Here is a 5,854-nt window from a genome sequence, read left to right as displayed (position 1 = left end):
GGGGAGGTTGAAAACATTTTTAGATATAAACCAATAAATAAATATAGGAAAACAACAGAATGACAGTTTTGATGATATAATGGCAGGCTTGTATACTATAAACTGGATTTATTAGTAAAAACAGTTTAAATCTAAAGACACTCCTTCATCTAACAGGACTCCATTAAAAAATGGAACAGAAATATACCAAATATTTTACTGTTTGATTCTCAGGTGAAAAACTTGTTCAGTGTTAACAGGATTTATTAGAAGGTTCACCAACAAACTGTAGGTGAAGGCTGTACTGGCTTTGGCTTCTCATATTTCCAGAAAAAAGTGCAACATGAAACTAATGGAGTGTTGTTTGCTGGTCTGTGGTGGTAGAGATCAAACATTATTTAATGCCAAGTGAATTCTTTAGCAAAGATAGGCTTAATTCCAATGTAGATGATTGAAACATTTTTCCAGATATCAATATAAGCAAAATGGTGATGGTGATGATGATGATAGCAGTAAAGAAAGGAGATAATGATAACAAAGATTTTCAAATGTTGTTGTTCAGTTTCAAGTCAGACATGCTGCATCATGGGCAATGTTATCCATGTTTTACCTTTTCTTATTAAGATGGCTTTGCAGAATTTGAGAGATTTGGTAGCTATTACAGCAGATTATTCAATAATAACAGAATAATAACAGAGGTGATGTTGATAATGATAGTGATGCTGAAAGTGAAGATGATACTTATTAAAGATTATAATGTCAACAATGTTTTAAGACATAAACAGGTGATGAGGGCACTGGAATCCATAGATTTAACCCAAATTACTAATTACATCAGCAGCCTTCTGGAGGTGTGTGTGTGTGTGTGTGTGTACAAAATCAACTGAAATTAGGAGTAAAAGATTCCAAACTAGAAATAATCAGTCAAGACCAGAAGTAGCCATCTGGAACAATGATAATAATGAAAATGGTGTCAAAACCTCACAAATTAGATCAGAGTTAGTGAGTAATAACATGTGATGTTCATGGTTCTTCTAAGGAGATTAATAACATAAGTGTAAAATATCTACAAACAGGTGCTAAGAAAAGGCTTTGCAACTGATATGCTAGTGGTGATATTGGCCCTTCACTGACCCTTCAATGCCAAGTATGAAGGTTGCATTGTCAAAGCTTAGGTGCATGCTCTAAAGCATGAAGAAATGAAAGCTGTTTGTTGGGCCTGAATGGCGCAACATGATAAACAAAGCCACAATTTGGTCTTTCATTTATCACAGGAGGCATTTGCTACTTGATTCTAGGCAAATATGTGCAGCTTCCATTTTGCTCAAGTGTTTGGGGTGAACTTTACTGCCTACTGTTAACGGCCAGCTGTGGTTCTTGACTAGACATGTGGAGTCCTGCAAAATGTTGGTAATAGCAGGAAGTGGTGATGGGCTGCATGATGGAGAAGTTGCCAAAGCTGGATGCTCTGTCCTATGAGCCTTATCGTTATATGCCAGACTTGTTCAAGGGCCTCTTGGCATTTGTCTACTGTAACTGGCAACAGAATGGGAGAATTCCCAATCCTGTGAAAAGAGGTGTAATGGTGCTGCTGAGAAAGGACCAAAACAAGAGGGACTTAACAATTTCAGGCCCATAACACTGCTAAATGCAGAGTTGAAGACTTCGACAAAACTGTTAGCATACAGGTTGGTGCTTGCTGTCGATATTCTGTCATACGAGACAGAGCTATCTCTGACAACCTCCATCTACATGATATATCATAGAATGTGGGTAAAGAATCTGGCATGGGCAGGACTTTGATCGATTCAAATCAGTGAAAAGCTTTTGACAGGGTTGACCATCAATACATTGTGGCTGGTTTTGGTCCCATCTTCAGAGGCTGAGGCTGGATCACTACAATGTACAATATTTGTTCATTGGCCAGAGTAAATGGTTACATGTTGGAATTATTCAGTATCATGCAAATGGTCAGTCAAGGGTGCCCCCCTCCCCATCCTGCTGTACACACTGACTCTGAAGCCACAGAAGTTGGAGGTTTTGAGGGATATCTTGCGAATCCAAGAATTTAGATTCATGTTTGCATATATAGACAATGTTACTGAAATGGTGTTGGACACCAAACACATTGAAGTGATCGACACTAATCTAAAGGATGGTGACAAGAACAAAAATTAACCAGGAGAGGTCACTGGGCCTGTAGTTTAGCAGCTGGAGAGGCAGGTTTGCACTGTCTAATAGTGATGTTGGGTGTTCAACTGGTTAAATTGCTTGATGTTCAGACTTTCAGGTGAACAAGAATTGGGAAGAGATGACGAGAAGAGTGCTTAGTCTCATCTAGAAACAGGATGAAAGGAAACTATCCCTGAAGAGTCAGGCAGAGGTTGCATCTGTCATCTGCCTGACTGTGATGCCTTACCTTGCTTCATAGCAGACCAGAATGGAGCATTTGTTTCTTTGCTTTTTGTGAAGGGGATATATTATGCTGGTCAAATGGTTCAATTGCTGCCAGTACCTGCTGTGTGGAAGACTGGGCACAGACATATGTTGAGGCTGAAACATCTGCAGCTTTTCTTCATCAGTAAACAAGTGTGGTCACCATTTGTAAAACAGGCTTTTCCACAGCTTGTCTCTTTGACAGAGATGCAGTCTTGTATCAAGCATAAACTGAAAGAGAGTGCCTGGCTCCTTGAATATTGTCGGCTGCTCACAGCCTTCTGCCAGTCAGGCAGTGCATTCAGTGGATGGTCCACCATGATGTTTTATAGAAGATTAGTGGTAGGCAATGTCTTGGGGAAAACTTTTGGTATTGATGAAAATCTCTGGCCTGGTAATGCTGCAGAGAAGGGAGGTGGCATTGCTGATTTGGAATAAACTCTACAGGTAGGGTGGTACCATCAACAATGTTGTGCCTGATATGCATGCGGAGCAATGAAACTGTCCTGCACATGTTCATATAGTGCTTGACCATTGCCGACTTGTGAAGTTATGTTGAACAGCTATCACACATAAGATGGATCTGGCTATCAGCTGACTCCATCATAAATATTGCCCAGCTTTCTTCCTTCATTTGAGGAGGTCAGGCAGTTTTACTCTGTCTGGTGGTTATGGTGAAAGAGGTTATATGATACATGAGACGGAAAGGGCTGAAGACAGATGCTTTTCTCTTTGGCCAAAACCACAATGGCTTTTTAAAATTCCATTTGAAAAGGAAGGTGAGTGTTGAAAGAGATTTACTGCCTCCTAGTAAATTTTTTGCAAGGGGTGAGATGTGGTGAGGTGAATGTAGTGGGGATGGCCCTACTTTGGATCTGTGCAGTTCTTTGATTTCCACAGAGTGGAATTTCGTTCCCTATAAGGGATTTTGTCCATTAAGATTTTTATATAAATTGTTATCGTTTTATTGCTTACATGTTTCTATGTAACTCTCCACTGTTCTTTGTAGTGTCCTAAATGTTTCTGTGGCCTGGGCAGCCAATAAAAAATGGATTAATAGTATTATTATTGAGTGAGAGAACAGTGCATGCCATCAAAGTGACACTGGGGTACAGTCATACAAAGCCCAATATACCCATCATGGCTACCCATCTGATAAGGGTACACCAGGTACAACCATATGTGTGCGACATGGTGATCTCATATCAAGATGAATAGCGCATGTGGGACCCAGTCAGAATTTTCTTCAGGTCATGTAGCCCATCCTGCTCAAAAGGTCCCTGAATAAAGTTTGTTTTAAGGATGATGAACAAAACACCCGTGTTTCCTGAGGTGAATTATTCAACCTCTGCCCCCCCCCCCTCTCAACACATGGCTATGATGCTCCCCCACTACTTCTGCTCATGATCAGAGATGCACATATCATCAGCCACCAAGGGACATGCTCAACTGGTTAAGGTCAAACAACTGACAAGCAAATATGTGGTATTGAGCAGAATATTTGCTGTATACCATGACAAAACAGTGTACATGATAACACTTCCAATCAGTTAAGATAAGAAGCCATGAGAGCCAGTGCCTGGTATTGCATCAGGGCATTTATTATTATTATTATTATTATTATTATTATTATTATTATTATTAGTAGTAGTAGTAGTAGTAGTAGTAGTAGTAGTAGTAGTAGTAGTAGTAGTAGTAGTATTAGCATATTACTAATGACATCTGAAACTGCTTACATACATTTCTGACAATGCCATAAATTCCCTTCCAGGGGACTTCATTTAATTATAATTAGGCCTCATTTGGTGAAAACAAATATTTACTTTGACTATTTCAATAGATAGAGGTTTCAACTCTAAGTTTCAGTCAATGAAATACAAATATGCAAATTATTTTTGAGTTTGTTTAGATTCAGAAGTTAGGGTGTGATGTTATGGGACAAAGGCATTCCACCCACGACCATCATGCCTTTTTACAATACAAGTAAGTGTCCCATATGGATTTTCCTTTTTTTAAGATGGTACAGCATGATTTGAGGGAGAGTTCACTGATGTCCCTAGCTGGCCAGGCAACCATATAGATGTAGAGGAATGCACTAGTGAGAGGTATGAAGTAGGAAACAAGTTCTGATTCAGATCCTCCCCTGAAGTTGGCCATAGAGTTCAGTGAGGTTCTATTTACCAGGATTATATAGTAGTTTACATCCTCATTGAAGCAAGTGGAACAAGACAACATCTATCATCATAGTTGCTTCAATAAAGATCTGAAAACATCACACTCACTTAACTAATGACCCAGAGTCAATTTATTGGAGACACAGGCAGAGAGATATATTGAAGAACAGGGTTGGCATACGGTTAAATACAATAGTGGAAACAAAGATATTACAGAATAGTAGGGACATACATATTATGTGATTGGCCAGATTATCAGATGTTGTTATACATTGCTGATTATTTTAGGTGAGAAGGCTAACAGTCTACCTGAACAGAAGGCTAGTCCATCACAGGGTCATCCATTTACAACTGAGCCAACTGCTCAAGAACACAATGTGCAGCCAGTCAGGGAACTGAAACCATGATCTCATGATCGTGTGTGTGGCATCCCTAACTACACACACACACACGTATTGTAGAATAGTGGGGACATATGGCAGAATTGTTAGCATGACTGACAAAATGCTTTGTGGCATTTTAACTGTCTTCATTTTCTGAGTTCAAATCCTGCCAAGGTCAACTTTGCCTTTCATCCTTTCAGGGTCAATAAATTAAGTACCAGTTGAGTGCTGTAATGAACAAACTCACTCCCACCAAAATTTCAGGCCTTGTGTCGATAAAAGAAAGAACTATTATCATTATACATTTCTGTTTTGAACTAGCATCCTGATCATGGTTGTTAGAGTTGCTAGACAATACTTGAACTTAGATTCCATATATATAAAGAAAGAGATGATGATGATGAAAGAGATCGTGGCCTACAACATGAAGTAAAACTAATGAGTGATGACTCAAACCAACAAGAAATGGTTGGATTACAAAGACTGTTCAAAGTAACAATTTCCCCTGAAAACATAGCTTCATATTCAAAGAACAGAGATATAAAGGTCGAAAATATTAGTAAAATAAAAAGCTTCCTTCATGTGTCTAACTTATATCAGAGACAGGTCAGGAAAACATTGGCACCTGTGCCCAGCGTCGCCTTCCTGGCACTTGTGCGGGTGGCACGTGTAAAAACATTCACGCAAGATTGTTGCCATTGCCACTAGACTGGCTCCTGTGCAGAAGGCACGTAAAATATACCATTTTGAGCGTGGCTGTTGCCAGTACCGCCTGACTGGCCTTCGTGCCGGTGGCACGTAAAAGCACCCACTACACTCTCAGAGTGGTTGGCGTTAGGAAGGGCATCCAGCTGTAGAAACTCTGCCAAATTAGATTGGAGC

The 5,854-nt window shown here is 39.7% G+C and overlaps 1 protein-coding gene across 4 annotated transcripts in view; it reads right to left on the bottom strand.

Annotated features, from left to right (window-relative positions):
* Positions 1-5,854, bottom strand: part of LOC106883383 (uncharacterized) — a 34,702-nt gene that overhangs the window by 717 nt on the left and 28,131 nt on the right. The gene's annotated exons all lie outside the window — the stretch shown is intronic.

Source organism: Octopus bimaculoides, chromosome 3, assembly GCF_001194135.2.
Source record: "Octopus bimaculoides isolate UCB-OBI-ISO-001 chromosome 3, ASM119413v2, whole genome shotgun sequence".
Lineage (NCBI taxonomy): Eukaryota > Metazoa > Mollusca > Cephalopoda > Octopoda > Octopodidae > Octopus > Octopus bimaculoides.
The sequence above is the reverse complement of the archived record's forward strand: the minus strand, read 5'-3'. Positions and strand labels throughout refer to the sequence as shown.